This window comes from Salvelinus sp. IW2-2015, unplaced genomic scaffold (assembly GCF_002910315.2).
Source record: "Salvelinus sp. IW2-2015 unplaced genomic scaffold, ASM291031v2 Un_scaffold3449, whole genome shotgun sequence".
NCBI lineage: Eukaryota > Metazoa > Chordata > Actinopteri > Salmoniformes > Salmonidae > Salvelinus > Salvelinus sp. IW2-2015.
This window is the reverse complement of record NW_019944729.1, coordinates 73,931-97,481: the sequence shown is the minus strand read 5'-3', so window position 1 is coordinate 97,481 and position 23,551 is coordinate 73,931. Positions and strand designations below refer to the sequence as shown.

The 23,551-nt window shown below is 43.4% G+C and overlaps 1 pseudogene; it reads left to right on the top strand.

The window, feature by feature from the left end:
• LOC112075886 (dynamin-2-like) overlaps positions 1-23,306 on the top strand; it is a 39,147-nt pseudogene extending 15,841 nt beyond the window's left edge.
• Positions 23,307-23,551: the final 245 nt, after the last annotated feature.

The window sequence follows — 23,551 nt, the reverse complement described above, 5'->3', positions numbered from 1 at the left end:
CACCCTGCTGCCTGGCCTCCACCCTGGACTCACCCTGCTGCCCGGCCTCCACCCTGGCCTCACCCTGCTGCTTGGCCTGCACCCTGCAGCCTGGCCTGCACCCTGGCCTGCACCCTGCTGCCTGGCCTCCACCCTGCTGCTTGGCCTGCACCCTGCTGCCTGGCCTGCACCCTGGCCTCACCCTGCTGCCTGGCCTCCACCCTATCTCATTGTGGAGCTAGAGCCCTGTCTATGTTGATATATAAGATGAGAGCACCCCTCCAGCTAGGATATAATCTGTCACTCCTCAGCAGCCCAGGCTTGGTCCTGTTTCTGGGTTTCTGGGCGATCGTTCTCCCAGAAATTCTATCTTTTGGGAAGGGCAGAAAATAGTTTTCAACCAGCGATTGAGTTGTGAGACTCTGCTGTAGAGCTCATCACTCCCCCTAACTGGGAGGGGGTCAGAGATAATTACTCGATGCCAACACATCTTTCTAGCTAAGTTACATGTTAAAGCAATGTTGCACTTGGTGACCTCTGACTGTTTCATTCTAACATCGTTGCTGCCGACGTGGATAACAAAATCCCTATACCATCTACACTCGCCAGTTTTAGGCTCAGCCAGCACCCTCTTTAGATTAGCCTTAACGTCGGTAGCCTTGCCCCCTGGTAAACAGTGTATGATCGCTGGATGATTCGTTTTAAGTCTAATACTGCGGGTAATGGAGTCGCCAATGACTAGGGTTTTCAATTTGTCAGAGCTAATGGTGGGAGGCTTTAGTGGCTCAGACCCCGTGATTGGTGGAGGAGAGACTTGGGAAGGCTCGGGCTCTGACTCGTTGCTTAATGGGGAAACCGGTTGAAAGTTTCTATCAGCTGAATGAGCGTCACCGGTTGAGCATGCCGAAAGCATTTCCTTCCAGAAGCCTTGAGAAAATTGTCCGGCTGCGGGGACAGTGTGGGGGGGATTTATACTACTATCTGTACTTACTGGTGGCACAGACGCTGTTTCATCCTTTCCTACACTTAAATGACCCTTGCCTAACGATTYCATCTGAAGCTGGMCTTYCAGCACGGCTATCCTCACCATAAGGCGATAGTTCTCCTGTATATTATGAGTACAGCGACTGCAGTCACAAGGCATAATGTTACTCAGCTTTTTCGGCTGGTGGCGGTCCTGCAGATCCATGCCCAGATAAAGAGCCCGGGGTGAAAAAGTTGAATGAAAAGTTGAGTGTGGACGTTGGTAAACTTGTTTAGTACAGAGTTTGATTAAACGGTTATTAAAAGCAGGAAAACAAGTTTGGCAGGTAGCCAAGTAGCAACAAATAGCACGGCAGCATGGAGAGAACGTGGAAGTGTGAACACACACGTACACACCAGACTATGTGAACACACACGTACACACCAGACTATGTGAACACACACGTACACACCAGACTATGTGAACACACGACGTACACACAGACATGTGAAACACACACGTACACACCAGACTACGTTGAACACATCACGTACACACCAGATCTTAAGTGAACACACACAGTACACATCCAGACTATGTGAACACACACGTAACACCCAGACTATGTGAACACACACGTACAACCACGCAGATGGAAAAGTGTGACACACATCGTCACACACGGCGTATCAACAGGCAGCACACCAGAGCACACAGTGGAACACCAGACTACACACCAGACTATGTGAACAACACAACGTACATGCACCAGACTATGTGAACACAACAACGTGGACATCACCAGACTAAGAGTAGACACACACGGGTAACAGACACACCAGACAATGTAAACACACACGACACAACGAGACTATGTGAACACACACTACACACCAGATTCTATTTGAACATCATGCACGTACAACACAAGCTATGTGAACACACACGTACACACCAGACTAGTTCGAAGTACACCACGTAACACCAACTATGATGACACACACCACTGAACACACACCACATATGGAACACACACGTACACACCAGACTATGTGAACACACACGTACACACCAGACTATGTCACAGAACCACATTTGTACACTACACATTTGTCAAAAAGTCTGAGACCGTCATGTCTTATCTTCTCCTCTGCTCTTATGTTCCCCTCCTCGTCCCTCTCCTTCTGTAGGATAAAGATTTCTACCTGTATTCCTGTGGGGAACTGTGGAGTTGATGTACTAATTCTCTCCTCCTCTCCCCTCCCCCTCCCCTCCTCTCCTAGGATAAAAGATTTCTACCTGTATTCCTGTGGGAACTGTGGAGTTTGATGTACTAATTCTCTCCTCCTCCCTCTCCTCTCCCTCCCCCATCCCCCTCTCCTTCTCATAGGTCAAAGACTTCATCCATTCTGAGTGTTGGCCTACCTGTATTCCTGTGGGGACCAGGGCAGTCTGATGAGAGTCAGCTGACCAGGCTCAGAGGAGAGATGAGATGTTGAGGATGTTACCATGCTCTGAAAGAAGCCCTGGTGATCATAGAGACATCAGTACAACCACAGTGTCAGCTCCTGTACCTCCACCTGTAACGACACCTGGAGGACCAAGGAACCCAGGTAACAGAGAGAGATACGCATGTACACACACGCACGTACACACCACACGTACAGAATACAGTTCGCATGTGCAAACACACAACTAGCGCTCACGTGTGGGTTAATGTACATTTGGATTGTAAACTGTGAATATAATATATATTATTTCCCCTTTTTCTTCCTCTCTCTCTGTCTCTCTCTCCTCTGTATCTCTCTTCCCCCTCTATCTATCTCTCTCTCTCTCTCTTTCTCCCCCTATCTCCCCCCCTCCCTCTATCTCTCTCCATCTCCCCTTCTCTATCTCTCTCCCCCTCCCTTCCCCTCCTCCCCCCTCCCTCCCCAGCCCCCCTCCTACAGGCAGACCAGCCCGGCCGCTGTCCCCCTCCTAGTCCGCCCCCGCCAGCAAGAGGCCCACCGCCGCCCTCCTCCCTCCAGTCCCCAAAACCAAGCTTCCGGGCGCGCCCTTATCCCCTCTCGACCTGGACCCCCACCAGTCAAACACCTACAGTGCAGCGGACCCTGTCGCCAATGTCCCCGCTGATCCATCTCGCCCAGCCAGGGTACCCCAGCACTGCCCCGGCATACCAGGTAAGAGCTCTTAGTTGTGGTGGTGGTGGTGGTGGTATTTAGTAGTGGTGCAAGTGGGGTCTGGTAGTGGAGAGGTGTGGGGGGTTGGTGTTAGTGATTGTGGGTGTTAGTGATGGTTAGTGGTTGTGGTAGTAGTGGTGGTTGAGGTAGATGGTAGTGGTTGTGGTAGTGATGGTTGTGGTAGTAGTGGTGGTAGTGGTTTGTGGTGGTAGTGGTGGTAGTAGTTGTGGTGTTGTGGTGGTGGGTAGTAGTGGTGGTAGTAGTTGTGGTGGTTGTGGTGGTGGTAGTAGTAGTTGTGGTGGTTGTGGTGGTGGTAGTAGTGGTGGTAGTAGTTGTGGTGGTTGTGGTGGTAAGTAGTGGTGGTAAGTAGTTGTGGTGGTTGTGGTGGTGGTAGTAGTGGTGGTAGTAGTTGTGGTGGTTGTGGTGGTAGTAGTGGTTGGTAGTGGGGGTTTGTTGGTTGTGATAGTAGTGATGGTTGTGGTAGAGTGGTGTGGTTGTGGTGTAGTGGTTGTGGGTGGTGGTAGTAGTGGTGGTAGTAGTTGTGGTGGTGGTAGTGGTTGTGGTGGTTGTGGTGGTGGTAGTAGTTGTGGTGGTTGTGGTGGTGGTGGTAGTGGTGGAGTGGTAGTAGTGGTTGTGGTAGTTGTGTAGTGAGTGGTGGTAGTAGTTGTGGTGGTGGTATTGGTTGGGTGGTTTGGTGGTGGTAGTGAGGGTGGTGGTGTTAGTGGTGGTGGTGGAGTGGTGGTGGTAGTAGTGGTGTGAGAGTGGGTGGTAGTAGTGGTTGTGGGGGGTTTTGGTGGTTGGGGTAGTGATGGTAGTGGTTGTGGGTAGTGTTGGTAGTGATGGTAGTGGTTTGGGGTAGATGTTGGTAGTGGTTGGGTTAGTGTTTGTGGTAGTGATGGAGTGGTTGGGGTAGTGATGGTAGTGGTTGTGGTAGTGATGGTGGTAGTTGTGGTAGTGATGGTAGTGGTTGGGGTAGTGATGGTAGTGGTTGTGGTAGTGATGGTGGTAGTTGTGGTAGTGATGTAGTGGTTGGGGAGTGATGGATAGTGGTTGTGGTGGTGGTAGCTAGGATTGTGGTCGGCAGCGGTTCAGTAGATGCGTGGCTAGTAGTGTGTGGTGGCTAAGTGGTTTGGCGTGTTGTGCACGTTTGGTGACCCAGTAGTTGGTAGGGGTGTCGGTGGTAGAGGTAGTGTGGTGGTAGTAGTGCTGGTCAGTACGGGAAGTGGGGGCTAGTTGAGTAGATTGATTGGGGGGTTTGGTGGTTGGAGGTAACGTGTAATGGTATGGGTTGTGGGTAAGGTTGTAGTGATAGTAAGTGGTTGGGGTAGTGTTGGTTAGTCGGTGGGGTAGTGTTGGTGGTAGTGATGGTAGTGGTTGGCCAGTTGATGGACGGCGAGTGGTTTGGTAGTGATGGTGAGTGTGGTAGTGAGATGTAGGTTGGGGTAGTGATGGATAAGTGGTTGTGGTAGTATAGGGGGGTAGTTGTTGTGGTATAGATCAGGGTAGTGGTTGAGGGAGTGAATGGTAGTGGTTGCTGGTGGTGGTAGTAGTGATTGATGGCGGTGGTATAGTAAGTGGGTAGTAGTTGTGGTGGTTGGCAGTCGGTTGTGGTAGTTGTGTTGTGGTAGATGGTGGTAGTGGTGTTGGTAGTGTTGGTAGTGGTGTGGTAGTCGATGGTGGTAGTTGGTGTGGTAAGTGTTGGTGACGTCGCTTGTGGGTGCGCATCGAGCGGTCGTGGTTGTGGTATGGTGGGGTGGTAGTTCTGGTAGTGCAGGGCGGTAGTCTGTGGAGGGGTTCTTGGGGTATCGTGGCTGGTGGGAAGATACATAGTTTTCTTGTTCTCTCCTCGCCTCCTCTCTCCCGCCTTCCTTCCTCCCCCACCCTGCTCACTCCCTCCCTCTCCCTCCACGTTCCTCAATCTTCCTGCTGCACCCTAATCCATCCCTACCCCCTCCTTCCCCATTCCACCTTCCTCTCACTCCCTCCCTCTCTCCCTTCCTCTCTCCCATTCCATCCCTCCCGTCTGTCCTCACGCTCTATCACAGAAGACCCCAGCAGCCCCAGGCCCGGCCCACGATCATCCACGCCCTGCACGAGACATCACTGCGTAGCCAGACTAGAGCAAACAGAACCGAGCATAAACAGACAGGTATGAGTAGAGATCAACAGAGACGATCAAGATAAGGAACAAATAATGAAAATTTACACTCCGAAGTCCTTTGACCTTACAAGAAACACTGGGGTTGCTTAAACGTGATGTTTATTTCCCCGGTAACTATGATACAAGACTCTTCAACAGGAATTGACATTCTCTTAAAAATTACAATAGTGTCCGAGTTTAGTTTAATTAATGCTATGATTGTACATTATCAATACTTTAACTATTTACTTTTTTCATTATAAAAGCAACACTATGTACTTATTGATCTCATACAATTTGCATTTTTTTTAATAGCTTTGTAACAATGATACATTAGACATACCTTCAACATAATTTTTTAAAAAGGATTGAGAGAAGAGAATAAAAAAACACGGTTCAAACCAGGGATCAGGACAGAATTTCAAAATCAAACAGGTTTTGGAATACCTAAGACGACATACGATCTACACAATGGAAGCCTTATTCAATAAAAAATAAATAAAAAATACACTTACCAATAAGATTATAACAAAAATACTTATTTCTTTATACTGTTTTAAATGTTTCTCGTTCGCTAGACGGAATCCATAATGTACAGGGTGTATTTTAGAGCGGGAAGCAAGTATGCACCTCTCGATACTCTAAATGCAGGAGTATTATAGTATAGATGTTGCCTAGCTCGCGCTTTTTAAAATTGAATTTGAATGAAATGCGAAATTATGCTATTAAATAAATTTGATTTCAATGGAAACTAGTTACTACAACTGCCCTCACCAGTTCAACAGGTCACAAGAACAAGTGGTTAACCAGTTCAGGGATTCGTGACCATCCGTTTCAATTTGCAGTAAATTCAGAAGTTCCAATCCTTTCCAATGCTCTTTAATAGAGGAACATTTGGAAAATTTGGAATTGGTTTTCCTCTCTGAACTGACTGGAAATCTGACATAGGAATTGCACAACCCTGTAGTCAAATATAGGATACTTGGTGTCTGTCAGTTATTACGATGTTAGTAGTAGGATAGTTGTTAGATTAAGGGGCCAGGTTCAATCAAAGAGGCATTTGTCATGAGCTCAACTGCAAACAGACCGCAAGCATGTTAACCGCAAGCATGCAATCTCTTTGCAAACATCTTTGGAAAATACCTTTAAAAGGAATCATTGTTTTAGAAGTGTTGTATGACTTATCGCTATTTCTTATCAATAGTAAACACCGGCTTTAGCCCAGTCTATTGTAAATGGAGCTTGGCTGTCATTGCTGGCCTTCTGCTTCCTGAATAGACCAAGTCAAAATTAACCTGACATATCCTGAATGGAAACTCCCAATCAAAATGGACCTTGCGTGTCCCCTGAAATGGACCAAAATCAGAAAACGGACTAGACAGAGGGGTATGTGCAACCACAAAGGGAATAGGATGCCGTTTCAGAGGCGTCTTTTGTGTTATTTAATATTGTTAAAAAAATAAACGTTTTCTATTTTTCTAAGTGCCATTACTTAACCGTGGGATTCGCCATTTGAATGAACACGATGAATGACAAGAATACCATTAACAAAGGAATGAATCACTGGGTTGAAAAGGCGAGGGGAATATGGTGAGGGAGAGGACTGGAGAACATCAAATTGTGAAGAAGTATTATAAAGAGTGATTTACCGGTACAATAATAAGAGATTGGCGAGAACTTGAGGTGTGGTGGCTGGTCTTTTTGTCAAGGTATTTTTGTTCTGTCATTTTATTTGCGTATTGATTGTTATACCACCCCTCTCTTCTTCTTCCTCTCTATCTCTATTTATCCCTATCCTCTTCACTCCTCTCGTCGCTTCTCTCCCCTTCGGATGAATTACTATCTGCGTTTTACACTACTCACCTTCTAACCTCTCATTCTCATGCTTCTACATGTCTCCGTTAACTGGAATTCATCTATGATCTGGCATGTCAATGTAATCTCTGTAATGGGACACTACCACTGCTCTTATAACACTCTACCTTGGACCTGAATGTGTCCCGAGTACGGAGAGCATGCTGACAGACACACCTATAACTAAGAATACTTGATGTATGATGATGGCTCGGATTCTTTACGGTAAGGACCCTGTTGAAAGTGACATCATCCTCAACGTTAAACTTCAAGGTCCATGTCACCCTAATCTTTGTTAGGGGCTAAGACAATTATAGTCACCTGTGAAAACGGTGGTTATTTTTGTTGTTTAAAGTATCTAATTAATTTGATGTTTGCAATACTTTCTTGCTGCCAGAGTGCCTTGAGTTTTGGCTAAACCGAAATTATAGCTTTAAAGACGCTTACTCTCAAGGCCCGGTAATGGACAGAATCTTTCAATAAAGTAACTTACGAGCACCAAAACATAAAATAAAAAACAGGAAATAGAAATACTGGAATACTCAAAATAAAACCGAGCTTCCGACTGGGAAAATTAATTTTTGAACCGGTCATCCAACTCGGAATTACCCAGCGGGAACACTCAGAATACTTTCTAGAAGTACTGTGACCTTTACCACCTGAAGCAAGTCAAGCTGACGCCTCTTCCTCTCTCGTCCAGTGATCTGCCACATCGTTCCATGAGTTCCAGTTAACTTGAAAGACCGTATGTCACGGTCTCTGTGTAAAATAGTATATAGTGGTTTCGATGAATGTCACTTCTGCAGATGCAAGTTTTGAAGACCTTGAACCAGTTATGTTTTTTGTCATTGTCTTCATCAGGCTATTACAGCCATGTCTGTAGTCGTTTTCAGAAGCGGCAAACAGCAAAGTCCAATCAGGACATAGTCATACTCCTGGACCGTAGCCTTACATCACTGTCTCAGAGCAGGAGTTTTGATCTACCGAATCAATTGTTGCATTTAGTCCACAATTGATATCAGATTTACTAAACCTCGCGATCCACACTTCTCTTCGCTGTATTTCAAGCACTCCACCTGGGACTCAATCCTTATGGGGAGTCGTTTTTTCGGAGAATACGAGACAACACACAAGTAACATGAGGTCACGGAGGATGGACAAATAAGAAAGGGTAAGGACGAAGAAGAGGGAAACATTTACGCCGTATAGCTAACCCCGGACGTTTGCTCACAAACGGATGAAGAATCCGAAAGAGTTCTGGTGATTCATATATATCAGTGGTGAGAGTACACGGAACACCAAATGGCTAAAATATCAGAAAAGAGACAGGGACAGAGATTGCCTATAGAGGAGCGACAGATGGAGAAATAAATGGAAAAATCGAAGAGAGGTAGAGCATACATGTAAGATCTCTAGGACTTGAAAAGTGATACAAGTATGCCAGCTAACCTTAAGACAAGACAAGGCACAAGACAGAAATGTCAATCTTTTTATACTCAAAATGAATGGAAAAACTCATGGAGGGAAGTATTTCCACTTGTAAAATCCATGACTGGAGAAGTGGCAATGGCACCAAGTCCATACTCTGGGGAAGATAAGGGTCAAAGAGGATGTGATTTAAACAACGACACAATTGGTGAGTGTGTGTGTGTCGTGTGTGTGTGGTGTGGTGGTGTGGTGTTGTGTGTGTGTGTGGTGTGTGAGCGTGCGTGCGTGCGTGCGTCGTGAGCGTGCGTGCGTGCGTGCGTGCTGCGCTGCCGTAGCGTGCGTGCGTGCGCGCTTGGATTAAAACCAAAAAACATGGATCAGGCACACTAGGAGCGAAGCTCACAATACACAGTAAAGCAGAATCACTCAATTTAGTTGTGTGTCATCACAGTTAAACCGTGAGCAACACCTAAAAGTCCACAACACATACTATAATAAATTTTAAGGGGTGGCTTTGAGAGAGGAGAGTGATGAACTAAGAGGGAGTGAGAGAGGAGAAGAATAAGAGCGATGTGAGAGAGGAAGCGAGGAGTGAGAGAGACGGGAGGTGGTGAGAGAGAGAGGGTGAGAGAGAGGGGGTGAGGAGGGAAGGAGGAGATGAGGAGAGATTGTGGCATGAAAGAGTGAGTCTTAGTGATCACCTATAGTACAAGTACCAGGTGCACGATTCGGAAGGGTGTAAGTCTGCTGAACTATCACCAGGAGACTTACCGTAGCTACTGAAAAGAGTAACTTCTAACTACCAGAAAGCGGTACATGATCTTCCTTCAACTAGTTTAAATACATGATATGATACATGATTATATATAACATTAATTAGATTATAGAACCATGTACAATAACAATCGGCATAAGACTAATAATAACATACGTTATACAACTCAGTAAGATTATATGATAACATGTAGAATATAAAATCAATTAGATTATATAGTACAGTAATATAAATATCATAGATTATGATTCATAGATGATATTATAGGATCATTGTTAGTATAGTTGTATGTGAACACAATTGTGCCATGAATTCTGTGGAATCAAAAAATGTTAGAAAGTGTTTCTGCGTTCACCTCATGTTCGCATAGATATGACTAGGAGGACACAAGAGATGGAGAACATGTGTTCCAAAAGGAAGTAGAGGGAGATAGAGAAAGAGAGAGAGAGAGAAAAGAAAAGCCGACGAGCACGAGACGAACGATGCGAGACGGGACACTGAAGAAGGAGTCACTGTCAACAGTTTCCAAGTCCTGTGCAATTGTGGAGACCGATTTCCCTGAAATGCTGAATGTCTGAGTTCTCTCACATGTTGTAGTACCAGAAGAGGACAAAGGGGCGGTGTAACCAGTGTTGCCTTCAGCTCTTCTGTCTGTGTGAACAGCTCAAGCCTCCAGTCAACCAGTCTACGTCACAGCATCAGGAAATGAAGCATTATTAAAGGCCCCAGTGCACAAAAAACTAACACAGTAAGAAACGCATCGAACTCACTGTGCAGACATCAGACCAAGGGAAACATCATTATGACATAGCTTACTCACGAGCCTGTTTCAGCAAGAAGCGGTCGGTGGCCGGGAGGCCCACAACCCAGGGATCGTTTAATGACCACAGAGAGTCAAGGACACCTGTTAACATCCCTCTGTAAGACAGCACTCTATATCGGCAATGTCTGTTTCGTGGTCCCAACAATCGGAGCTTCTATTGCTTTAAAAATCCACCTTGTCCAGAAAGGGCCGCTGGGTGTATACGACCCCGCCTTCCAGCCCCTAGCTGTTGCCCTGGAACCACATATGTGAATTGATTGCCCCCCGCATGGGACATATCTTCAGATTCGTACTTCGTTAGTGACCTAGTAACTCGGAGCACTCGGAGTCCATAATTACGTCACCCCAGCGCATTGCGCTACCATAGTGTCAATCACATCCACATAGAAACCTACAGCTACAGCCAGCTAAACTCCACAAGATACACAGACGATAACCTCACGGTTACAACCCTATTCCGAACATTGGGCCTCTGTAGGTCACCTGACCGAACTGCCATTAATAACGATGCCTGCTAGTCATTCAACCCAGAGATCTCGAGCGATCACTGCTCATGCCTTGCGGTCAAACACCCACCCCCCTCATCACTCGTAAAAGCTCCCATAAAAGCTACTGCAGAGCAAGCAGGCGCTTTCATCGACCTGGCACGGTATCCTTGGAAGGATATTTGACCTCATTTCTGTCAGTTGAGAGGTTAAGATGCCTAGGTTGCTTCTTCAAACAGGTGCTCATGTCTCTCTCTCTCCTATAAATAAGAAGTCCCATTCAAAAAATGTAGATACTAAGAACAGATGATGAGCCTTGCGGTTCACTCCTGAGCTTGACTGTCCCTTAGACCAGCACAAAAAATCCGTGGCGTTCGTGCGTAGCATCGAATAGCCGCGGCTGCGATATGCAACTTCAGGAGTAAGTCAGCGAAACATATACTTTCGCAGTTAGGAAAGCAAAGGCTGCAGTTTTACAAACAAGAAAATTTGCTTCATCCCTCTCTTTCAGTCTGCTGCCTGGCCTGCACCCTATTTCATTGTGGAGCTAGAGGGAGTTAGAGCCCTGTCCTATGTTGGTAGATAGGGCTCTAACTCGACTTACTCTGCCAACAATGAAAAGGCAGTGCAGGCCAAAGGCAGCAGGCTGCGTTAGCCAACCTGCTCAGTCTTAGTGGAGTCTGCCACTAGCATATCAGTGGTGTCAAGCTCAGCCACCCCATGAAGACTGTGTCTGGTGCCGCGACCCTTAGGTTGGGCAACTACATTGGCGGTAGTTCGCCTAAGAATCTCTCATGGATATAAGACCTCCTCCATTCCTGCCAGTAATGAAAGAGATCGTGAACCTCACTATCGCCAAAATAGGGCTACTTAATGATAGAGTCCCTCACTTCCAAGGCAGTTGTAATGTACAATGAAGCTACTAGTCACTCGATCAAATAGTCTTGATGTGATGGCCTGACGCTGGAAACATGGCTTAAGCCTGATGAATTACTTGTTTAAATGAGGCCTCATCCTCGCTTGTTACATAGTCAGTCTTGTTGCACTAATTGAAAATATGTGGTTTTTTAAATATGGATAAAGTAAAGAGCTCAGAGCTAGAAAATGCGTAGTACTCAATTACATTACCAGTTGAGGAACAATGCGACAGTAAACTGTCTTGAAAGTGAATAGAGTGTTGGTCTGAAGGGAGATTCCACCTTGTTAAATACAGCATGAAAAAAGGTTACGTAGCTGATCTTGAATGCGTTGCTGATACTGGACTAAACCAGTTTCCAGCCAGACATGGGGGAGAGTTTATAGAAGTGATACACCATTTTTCATACACAAGGTAGAATCCAGATCAGAACAGACGGAGAAGTGACAGGAGACGAAGTAAAGGAAGCTGTATACTTGGTAAGAAGTTTGTTCTACTTGACTACCTTGATAAATTATTTACTATATTTTTTATATTCAACACATATCACAGGTAGTTGATGTTTTTGCCTATAGTCCTCAAATGCGTTCAGTTTAAAGCCTAGATGTGTCTAAATCACTGCATATGTTGACCGACACGCTCCATTCAGTCTTATGAAATTTTTATATATATATATTTTTTACCATGTGGATAAAGGTAAAGGACTCAGAGCTAGAAAATGGGGGTTAATCATACATGTACAACTGAGTGGAACATGGGAAAGTAATATCTGCTCTTGAAAGTTGAGAGCTAAGTGTAAACCCCCACCTTTTGAGAAATGGCCTGGAATGTTCTGGTTCTATTGGAGGAAGCTCTTCTTGTCTACAACAACCCATCTCAACATGTATCCACACACTCTTAAAGCTTTAGCCCCAGCCATCTCTTTAAGGTTGACTCACTATTCATCTGTCCTACAACGCAGTCAACAGCACAAGCTAACTGGCTAAGCGTTTGGCCTAGCTGCCTAGCTCACTCTCGCACAGCACATGAGGAGAACAGCTCACTCTGACCAGTTTACTCCCTTCCTAGAGAGCTGGTTCAGGCTGTTTTCATGTTATTCAGAGGTTGGTGACTGTGCTGGCTGGCAACAATACGCTTTTTGCCAACGTTTTACAGACACGCCGGGCCATATTCAATGGGTGTTGAAGCAATCATACATTCCTGAGTATCGCGCCATGGCACATCAGACATCGAGAGCGCTCTTGAAATACGGAGAAGATAGCGCAGACGAATTTCCGTAGTGGTAAAGGACGTTAATAAGTAACATATTTAAAGTACTACATGAAGTAGGTCTTTTTGGTATCTGTACTTTACTAGTTTGATATTTTGACTACTTTTACTTTTACTTCACTAATTCCAAATAAAATAATGCTACTTTTTACTCCATACAGTTTTCCCGACATCCAAAAGACTTTATTAACATTCTGTACAGGGAAAATGGTCCAATTCATACACTTATCAGAGAAACATCCGGTCATCCCTACTACTTTATCTGGCAGATTGCATTAACACACATGCTTCCTTTGTAAAATTATGTCTGAGTCTTGGAGTGTGCCCGCTGGCTATTCGTAAATAAAATAAAACAGGAAAAATGTATCGTATGTGTTTGTCTTAATTAATAAGGTAATTTGAAATTGTTTATACTTTTACTTTTGATACTTAAGTACATTTAAGCAATTACGTTTAACTGTTGATACTTCAAGTTATTTAAAACCAAAATACTTTAAGACTTTTATACTCAAGTAAGATTACGTGCTTCAAAAAGGTAAAATATTTACTGAGGTTAAAGTCTTAAAGTACTTTGGTTTTTAATATACTGAGTATCAACAGTAAACGTAATTGCTAAAATGTACTTAAGTACTCAAAGGAAAAGTATAAACCAATTTCAATCCCCTTATTAAAAAAAATATAAAAATAAATGTATGTGTTTTTTTTTGGGGGGGGGGGTGCTTGCCTCTTTGGCATGTTATTTTGGCATTAATCACGTGTCAAATTGTCAGGACAAACGAAAATACAAATAAAAAAACACACTGCAACTCAATCAGGTGTTGAGAACATGAAGTATCCAGTAGCAGCTCACTTTGTTGAAGCCAGCCATCCATTCTACTCCTCAAGATACAAAGGTACATGGCGATGTGCTCGTACCAAGGAAAGGAGGTAGACTCGAGATCCTACGTACTACAAAGGAGGCTTTACTGGGATTTCCAATCTAAAAACATGACCCCTAGTGGCGAATATTGAATGTTGCATCTCAGGCCCTTCTAAGGAACAATTCTCTCTTTCTATGAACAAGTCGTCAGAAAGGGAAATTCTCAGCTTGTCAGCAGTACACCCAATATGTGATGACATTTATTATGCATGTATGGTTGAACCAAAAGAAAATTACTGTCAAAACACATTTAAAAATACGGAAACAAAAATATATGTAAAAATGAGATCAAACAATAATGTATGTTTATGCTTATGTATGTAACAGATTTAAATGTTTCGATGAATGATAACAGTAAGACTAATAATTCAATACGCTATGTTGTTTTAAACAATTTCACTCAATTCATTCTAAATTAACCTAAAATTAGAGCACACCCTTTTACTATATGGTCCAATTTGGTTGACTAATTGTCCAGCAAACTCGGTCAAGCATTCATTACATTAACCGTGAAGAAGGCTGAGCTAAACAATGAACCTAATCCCAACTCATGCGTTACTAACCCTGTATAAATCTGTATTGACGGTGATGAACGGTAGAGACAGTCGCCAGGTTTCACATTCAAACGAAATGTTCGACATAATTTGTTTTTATGGTCCTCTAACTAGAGGACTTCATGTCAAACTTCGATTGAAATGGTGAAACCTGGCGACTTGTTTCTCTACCGTCATCACTGCAGTAAGCGAGGACTAAGAACAGATTTTTGGTTAAATAATCTAAAATTTGATTTGAAATGGTGTCCCGACGACAAATTTCAGCAATGCATGTTACAGTTGAAGTCGAAGTTTTACATACACGCTTAGCCAATATATCTTAAACTCAGTTTTCACACATTGTCTCACATTTGTAATCTAAAAAAAACCCCTGTCTTAGGTCAGTTAGGATCACCACTTTATTTTTTAAGAATGTGAAATTGTCCAGAATAATAGTACGCAGAATGTTACTGTCAGCGTTTCTATTTCTTTCTTCACATTCCAGTGGGGTCAGAAGGTTTAACATACACTCAATTAGTATTCGGTAGCATTGCCTTAATTGTTTAACTTGGATGAGTCAAATGTTGCGGATAGCCTTCCACAAGCTTCCGCACAATATGTTGGGTGAATTTTTGGCCCTGTTGCCTCCTGACAGAGCGGGGTGTACGTGAGTCAGGTTTTTAGGCCTCTCTTGCATCGCATACGCCTTTTTTCAGTTCTTTTTTGTTCTCCAGTTCTTTTTCAGGGCAGTTCAGTTTTTTCAAGGCCCAGTTGGCCCGAAGGTTATCTAAGAGCGGGTGATGGTGGCGATGATGGGACTGGAGGTGTGGCATCCTTCTTCACATCTAAACATACCTGCAGACGAGAAACAGATGGAGAGAAAGAATAAGCCTTGTTTTTTGTATCCTACAGTCAAAGTTCATGCAGAAGGTGAAAATGCAAAACTGACCCTGGGATCGAACTCTGGACTAACTACATCTTGTATTCATTTTGTAAAGATCTCTTTAATAATACTTCTGTTGACCCGACCGGTGACCTCTCACCTCTGACATGCTGTGCCCTCTATGTAGCCAGTTCAGATGCGGGAGTGGTTCACCAACACAGCTTGAATATAACCTACAGCAGGTATTCCCAACGGAGGTACATCCGAGAGTACGCCAAATAAAAATGTGATTCACATTTAAAAAATAAAATAATAATGAATATATATATAACTACTGTCAAAAGTTTGGGGTCACTTAGAATGTCCTTGTTTTTGAAAGAAAAGCAAAAGAATTGTCCATTAAATAACATCAAATTGACAGAAATACAGTGTAGACATTGTTAATGTTGTAAAGTGACTATTGTAGCTGGAAAGGCGATTTTTTATGGAAATCTACATAGGCATACAGAGCCCCATAATCAGCAAAACATCCTCCTGTGTTCCAATGGCACATTGTGTTAGCTAATCCAAGCTTATCATTTTAAAAGGCTAATTGATCATTAGAAACCCTTTTGCAATATGTTAGCACATCTGAAAACTGTTGTGCTGATTAAAGAAGCAATAAAAATTGGCCTTATTAAGACAGTTGAGTATCTGGAGCATAAGCATTTGTGGGTTCGATTACCGGCTCAAAATGTCCAGAAACAAATACTTTTTGAAACTCGTCAGTCTATTCTTGCCTCTGAGAAAGGAGAGGCTATCCATGTGAGAAATTGCCAAGAAACGGAATATCTCATACAACGCTGTGTACTACTCCGTCACAGAACAAGTGCAAACTGTCTCTCACAGATAGAAAAGAGAGTGGGAGCCCGGTGCACAACTGAGCTAGAGGACAAGTACATTAGAGGTCTAGTTTGAGAAACAGACACCTCACAAGTCATCAACTGACACTTCATTAAATAGTACCTGCAAAACAACAGTCTCAACGTCAAACAGTGAAGAGCGACTCCGGATGCTGGCATTCTAGGCAGAGTTGCAAAGAAAAAGCCATATATCAGACTGGCCAAAAAAAATAAAAGATTAAGATGGGTAAAAGAACACAGGCAATGGACAGAGGAACTCTGCCTAGAAGGCCGTCTTCACATTTTCAAACAGTACATTATTATATTTCCAACGGTATACATTTGGGTGAGTTATTTTTTCTCGCCTGAGTACCCTCGTTTCACTGCAAAAATCAAATTAACCATCTAGTTGCAGCGAAATAACACTACAATGTAAAATACAGGTAGTCTAGTTAAATAATTAACATTCAATCACATAACCGTTACTTCTCGCGGGAAACCTTCACTCTTGCGCAGACATTAGAAACGAAACATCCCATTTTGAAAATTAGCCACGGAGTTATTGGAGCGAGAATAAAGACGCCTTTCGAGTAGTAGACATGTATAAAAGCAACAGATACCATTAATACGGAGCTAGAAGCGTCTTATATGTGAGCTACCGAGTGGCTAGACAGGCAAGCCCCATACTATCACGGAGGACTTAATTCGTCCTGCTGCCGCGGATATGGCTGGACAATGCGGGTCAATTAAGGAAGACATCCTCGTCTGCAAACCACTTGAAACCAGAGACATGAGAGGATATTTTTTAAGTTGGTAGCTGGTGATTTTTAATTAATCTAGCTAGCTAGCTATACAGTATATAATATATGGCTCGATAGCTAGATAGCTACGTTAGCATCTCATTAGTCTGTACTGTAGCTAGTTAGCTAATATAACATAGTTTTTATTTTATTTTAATTTTCGAAATGTATTTATTTACTTGAATAGGTCTCCCAGCCATGTGGATGATTGGAAACGGGTCTGCAAAGTTGTCACCAGACAAGTTTAGAGCATATTACTATTACCTGTGAATAAATTCATGAAATGGAAATGGATTCAACTATTCAAATCAATTTAAAGTTGATTTGTCACATGCTGAATACACCAGGTGTAAGATCTTACAGTGAAATGCTGAATACACCAGGTGTAGATCTTACGAGTGCAAGTTGCTGAAATACCCAGGTGTAGATCTTACAGAAATGCTGAATACACCAGTGTAGATCTACTGAAATGCTGATAACCAGGGTGTAGATTTACCGTGAAATTGCTGAATACACCAGGTGAGATCTTACCGTGAAATGCTGAATACACCAGGTGTAGATCTTACAGTGAAATGCTGAATACACCAGGTGTAGATCTTACCACTGTGAAATGCTGAATACACCAGGTGTAGATCTTACACGTGAAATGCTGAATACACCAGGTGTAGATCTTACAGTGAAATGCTGAATACACCAGGTGTAAGATCTTACGGTGAAATGCTGAATACACAAGGTGTAGATCTTACAGTGAAATGCTGAATACACCAGGTGTAGATCTTACAGTGAAATGTGAATACACCAGGTGTAGATCTTACAGTGAATGCTGAATACTCCCAGGTGTAGATCTTACAGTGAACTGCTGATACACCAGGTGAAGATCTTACGTGAAATGCTGAATACACTAGGTGTAGAATCTTACCGTGAAATGCGATACACCAGGTGTAGATCTTACAGTGAAATCTAATACCCAGGTGTAGATCTTACAGATGAAATGCTGAATACACCCAGGTGTAGATCTTACAGTGAAATGCTGAAATACACCAGGTGTAGATCTTACGTGAAATGCTGAATACACCAGGTGTAGATCTTACGTGAAATGCTGAATACACCGGTGTAGATCTTACAGTGAAATGCTGAATACACCAGTGTAGATCTTACGTGAAATCTGAATACACCAGGTGTAGATCTTACCGTGACAATGCTGAATACACCAGTGTAGATCTTACCGTGAAATGCTGAATAACCAGGTGTAGATCTTACCGTGAAATGCTGAATACACCCAGGTGTAGATCTTACGTGAAATGCTGAAAATACACCAGTGTAGATCTTACCGGAAATGGAATACCACCAGGTGTAGATCTTACGTGAAATGCTGAATACACCAGGTGTAGATCTGACCCCGTGAAATGCTGAATAACACCAGGTGTAATCTTACCGTGAAAATGCTGAATACACCAGGTGTAGATCTTACCGTGAAATGCTGAATACACCAGGTGTAGATCTTACCGTGAAATGCTGAATACACCAGGTGTAGATCTTACAGTGAAATGCTGAATACACCAGGTGTAGATCTTACCGTGAAATGCTGAATACACCAGGTGTAGATCTTACCGTGAAATGCTGAATACACCAGGTGTAGATCTTACCGTGAAATGCTGAATACACCAGGTGTAGACCTTACAGTGAAATGCTTAATTACAGGCTCTAATCAATAGTGCAAAAAAGGTATTAGGTGAACAATAGGTAAGTAAATAAATAAAAATAAGGCTATATACAGTAGCAAGGCTACATACAGGCACCGGTTAGTCAGGCTAATTGAGGTAGTATGTACATGTAGATATGGTTAAAGTGACTATGCATATATATAAACAGAGAGTAGCAGTAGCGAAAAGAGGGTGGTGGGGGATGGGTTTGGTGGGTGGTGGGTGGCGGGACACAATGCAGATAGCCCGGTTAGCCAATGTGCGGGGGCACTGGTTGGTCAGGCCAATTGAAGTAGTATGTACATATTWACCCATTTAATGCATTTCTATGGGCTATAGTAGTAAATGCCAAATTCAATATTTTGTTTCAGATACGTAGTCAGAAGGATATTGACGGCAGGAAGGATATTAAAGCAGCTCTGGGTGCAGAGAGGAAGTTCTTCCTGTCTCATCCAGGATACAGACACATTCAATCTGGAGTGCCAGATTGCACTCTGGACGTTGGTAAATTCAGAGCGTTTGGCTCTCGGAGCATTCAGCATACTGGACGCTCGATGAGTAGGGTTGATCCGAGCGTTCTGACCTCACAGTGGAAGTCAAGCACCCAAGCTAACTGGCTAATGTTGTATAGCTTGGTATCTAGTCACTTTATCCCTACCTATGTGTACATATCTACCTCAATTACCTCGTACCTCTGCACATTGACTCAGTACTGGTATACAGTTGTATATAGCCAAGTTATCGTTACTCATTGTGTGTTTATTCCTCGTGTTATTATTTTTCAATTATTATTATTTATTTATTGTTGGGAAGGGCCTGTCAATAAGCATTTCACTGTTAGTCTACACCTGTTGTTTATGAAGCGTGTCACAAATAACATTTGATTTGATTTGACAGATACACGCTCAAACGTACACAGGTGCTATGCACACACACACTTTCTGTCTCTTGCTCTCTATCTCCTCCCCCTCTAGCAACTGACCAACCACATCCGGGACACGTTGCCAGGGTTACGTAGTAAGCTCCAGAGCCAGCTTCTATCKCTGGAGAAAKAGGTGGAGGAATACAAGAACTTCAAACCTGACGACCCTTCATGTATACATATATACTGACTGCAGAAGGACCTTGGTCTTGCCATACTGCAGTCAGTATATATGTACAAACACACACACACACACACACATACACACACACACAGCACGCTGCACACTCACAAGACTGCAGAGCCCTGCTTCATCAGTATATAAACACAGTCACAAGACTGCAGAGCCCTGCTTCAGTCAGTATATAAACACACCCACAAGACTGCAGAGCCCTGCTTCAGTCAGTATATAAACACAGTCACAAGACTGCAGAGCCCTGCTTCAGTCAGTATATAAACACAGTCACAAGACTGCAGAGCCCTGCTTCAGTCAGTATATAAACACGTCACAAGACTGCAGAGCCCTGCTTCAGTCAGTATATAAACACACCACAAGACTGCAGAGCCCTGCTTCAGTCAGTATATAAACACAGTCACAAGACTGCAGAGCCCTGCTTCAGTCAGTATATAAACACAGTCACAAGACTGCAGAGCCTTGCTTCAGTCAGTATATAAACACAGTCACAAGACTGCAGAGCCTTGCTTCAGTCAGTATATAAACAGTACAAGACTGCAGAGCCCTGCTTCAGTCAGTATATAAACACAGTCACAAGACTGCAGAGCTTGCTTCAGTCAGTATATAAACACAGTCACAAGACTGCAGAGCCTTGCTTCAGTCAGTATATAAACACAGTCACAAGACTGCAGAGCCCTGCTTCAGTCAGTATATAAACACACCCACAAGACTGCAGAGCACAGCTTCAGTCAGTATATAAACACACCCAAAAGACTGCAGAGCCCTGCTTCAGTCAGTATATAACACACCCACAAGACTGCAGAGCCCTGCTTCAGTCAGTATATAAACACAGTCACAAGACTGCAGAGCCTTGCTTCAGTCTTATATAAACACACCCACAGACTGCAGAGCCTGCTTCAGTCAGTATATAAACACAGTCACAAGACTGCAGAGCCCTGCTTCAGTCAGTATATAAACACAGTCACAAGACTGCGAGAGCCCTGCTTCAGTCAGTATATAAACACAGTCACAAGACTGCAGAGCCTGCTTCAGTCAGTATATAAACACAGTCACAAGACTGCAGAGCCCTGCTTCAGTCAGTATATAAACACACCCACAAGACTGCAGAGCACAGCTTCAGTCAGTAATAAACACACCCACAAGACTGCAGAGCCTTGCTTCAGTCAGTATATAAACACACCCACAAGACTGCAGAGCCCTGCTTCAGTTGGACATTTGAGAATTGTATTGATGCATCTGTGTGTATTATTATAATAGTTTATCTGAGTTGGGAGGCAATAACATTGACAGTGTAGGGTGAAGTTGCCCCTAGACACTGATCTGGGGTCAGTTTAGCATTACCCCCCCCTCACTAATGGTTAAAAATTAGGTTAGCCTGTAATGCCTGCCATACCACTCCTGGCCACACGGGGGAGATGTGGAGCTAGCTTGTCTTGCAATGTTTTCAGGGTGTTGTGCAGTTGTGCAGTGTGTGTGTGTGCTGTTAGATGTGTGAGAGAATGTTTAAGTTTCTCCTAAGCCAATGTCACTCCGAAATTGCTCGTCCTAATATTTATATATTTCTTAATTCCATTCTTTTATATTTGTGTGTGTATTATTGTTGTTGTGAAATGGTAGATACTAGTGCACTGTTGGAGCTAGGAACACAAGCATTTCGTTACACCTACAATAACATCTGCTAAATTATTATTATTATTCATTTAACTAGGCAAGTCATTTAAGAACAAATTCTTATTTACAACGGCGGCCTTCCCCGGCCAAACCCGGACGACGCTGGGCCAATTGTGCGCCACCCTATGGGACTCCCAATCATGGCCGGATGTGATGCAGCCTGGATTCGAACCAGGGACTACAGTGACGCCTCTCGCACTGAGATGCAGTGCCTTAGACTGCTGTGACACTCGGGAGCCCAACATATGTTTATGTTATCAATAAAATGTGATTTGATGTGTCTCTGGTTAACCCTCAAGACAAGCTGCAGGTTTACACACACCTTGTGACTTAGTGGATGTCAAAGACTTACTTCCTTTTCCTGTATTATCCTGAAGGATTGTGGGATGCCTACCTGCTGCTTGTGTTAGTTTAGTAACAGATGCCGGTATGAACTAACTAAACAAAATGCCTTTTCTCTCTCTCTTTCTTTATTCTTCTCCCTCTATCTCTCTCTTTTCCTTCCCTCTTTCACTGCTCAACTACCTCTTTCCCTTTCTTAATCGCTCTTTGTCACTTCCATGACACCTCCCACTTCCCTTGGGCTAAAGGAGATCCTAATAAAATGTCAATCAAGCTCTCTCCCTATCTCTCTCTCTCTCCCTCCCCTCTCTCACTGAATGAGTCAAATAAATTTAAAAGCCACACTGTTAGCTGTCCAGTGCATTGCTCTTTTACACTCATTGGATTGAATCGTGTCCCGAGTACGGAGCAGCACCTAACAATGAATACTTATGATGATGATGATGCCTTCTTGGGAATACTTTGTTAAAGTGACATCACCCTATGTCTAACGTTAGGGTCAAGTCCCCTAGTCTTTTGAGTGGGCTTTACGATTATATCACTGCTTCTGCTAGGTGCCTTTTATGTGGTATTTGCGCTGAAGACCATCCATTCAAAAAGCCTCTACAAAAGTTTAAACTACAAGGCTACTTCCTGGAAAATGACGTTTCATAGGGCATACTGTGGTCTGTATGTTTGTCATGATGTCAGTAGGCCTCTAGAGGGCAACAGCTGTCCACGCAATCAGTACCATTCATCCTGGGACCGTAGTCACAAAGCATCTCAGAGTAGGAGAATCAGATTATAGGGACAGATCCTGGATCAGCACTCCTACTCTGAGGTGTTTTGTGGATACGACTCCAGGTCCTGGTCCTTTACAATAAAATAACAACTACACCGTTACTCAAATCAAATGTTCTGTCTTTTATTGTGTAAAAAACAACATTAAAATCACTGGCTGCCATGGCYACATGGTGAAGAATGATCAAAGTACTACTCTTTTCTTAGTTACAATCACAACCTTACAATCACAGGCTGCGTCCCAATTCTCCACCCAATGGTGGAAACTCTGGAGGGAGTTTGGAACCTCTGGAAGGAGTTTCCCACCATTGTTAAATCCATGACTGGAAGGGTGCAAGGCAAGTCCACACTTGGGGAAAAAGGTAGAGGTTTGTGATATAATATATATAATAATAATATAATTTGCTCTGGCAGGCCCACTTTTTTTTCTTCTCTCATAACCCTGCTCCCTGATTGGCTGGAGGTGGCTGAGTGGGCATGTCTTTATGTACAGACCCGCCTCTTGTCAGACGGTATACACTCCTATTTTCTGCCCGCAGAAAGCACTGAGCTAGGTTCATTTTGGAAAACAAAAAAGCGACCATGTTTGTATGTGGCTTTATTAACTCATATATTATATATTATTTATATTTTGCAAACTGATATGTGACACATATTAATACCAAAATAACATGCAAAACAGGCAAGCCACCCCCCCCCCCCGCAAAAAAAAAAAAAATGTGGGTCTCAAAACATGTGGATCTCTGCCCTGAATGACAGGATGCCACTGTTGTTAGATTAGTTTAGGACACATTTGGCATGAGTTCTGTGGAATCAAATATGTAAATGTGTTTTCATGCGTTCACTTATCTTCCATAGATTGAGACTTAGAGACAAAGAGATGGAGAACATTTGCGCCAAATGGAAGAGAGGAGAGGAGAGGGGACACTGAAGGAAAGAGTCAATGTCAACAGTTTCAAGTCCTGTGACCAAAGGTGAGACCGATTTCCCTGAAATGCTTAATGTCTGAGTTCTCTCCATGTTGTAGTACCAGGAAGAGGACAAAGGGGGCGGTGTAACAGTGTTGCCTCTAACTCTCTGTCTGTGTGAACAGCTCAGCCTCCAGTCA